This window comes from Odontomachus brunneus, unplaced genomic scaffold, assembly GCF_010583005.1.
Source record: "Odontomachus brunneus isolate Ranch 3 - 2012 unplaced genomic scaffold, Obru_v1 Obru_scaffold_004, whole genome shotgun sequence".
NCBI lineage: Eukaryota > Metazoa > Arthropoda > Insecta > Hymenoptera > Formicidae > Odontomachus > Odontomachus brunneus.
In genome coordinates, this window is record NW_022639454.1 from 914,474 (window position 1) to 915,091 (window position 618).

The window sequence follows — 618 nt, forward strand, 5'->3', positions numbered from 1 at the left end:
GGGAGAGTGAGGATATCTTTTTTCTAGGTGATACAATGGGGATATCTTTTTTCTAGGTGCTTTAAAAAATAAAAAATTAACAAAAAGAGATAAAAAAACAATTTTTATTTTAATATGAAATGTAATCATTTATCTTCCATAAAAAAACTGAAGTAAAGAAACTGAATGTATGATAACAAAATAAAAACTTAAAAAAAAAAAAAAATTTTAATGCTGGCTCAGCATTAGAGGAGGTGCTCTATGTGATTGCCATTCACTCTCACGCATGTTTCAGTCCTACGTCTTAGAGAATCACGCACTCTTTCAAATACACCTGGCTGGTCAGAAATTTGCCGACACGCATGGAAAATGCGATCCTGCAGTGTTTGGATGTCATCGACAGGTGTTGAATACACCAAGGTCTTTATGTCCCCATAATCAAAAATCTAAAGGGTTCAGATTCTTTTTTGTAAAAAAACAGTTTTTATTTTATTATCATACATTCAGTTTCTTTACTTCAGTTTTTTTATGGAAGATAAATGATTACATTTCATATTAAAATAAAAATTGTTTCTTTATCTCTCTTTGTTAATTTTTTATTTTTTAAGACACCTAGAAAAAAGATATCCTCATTGTACC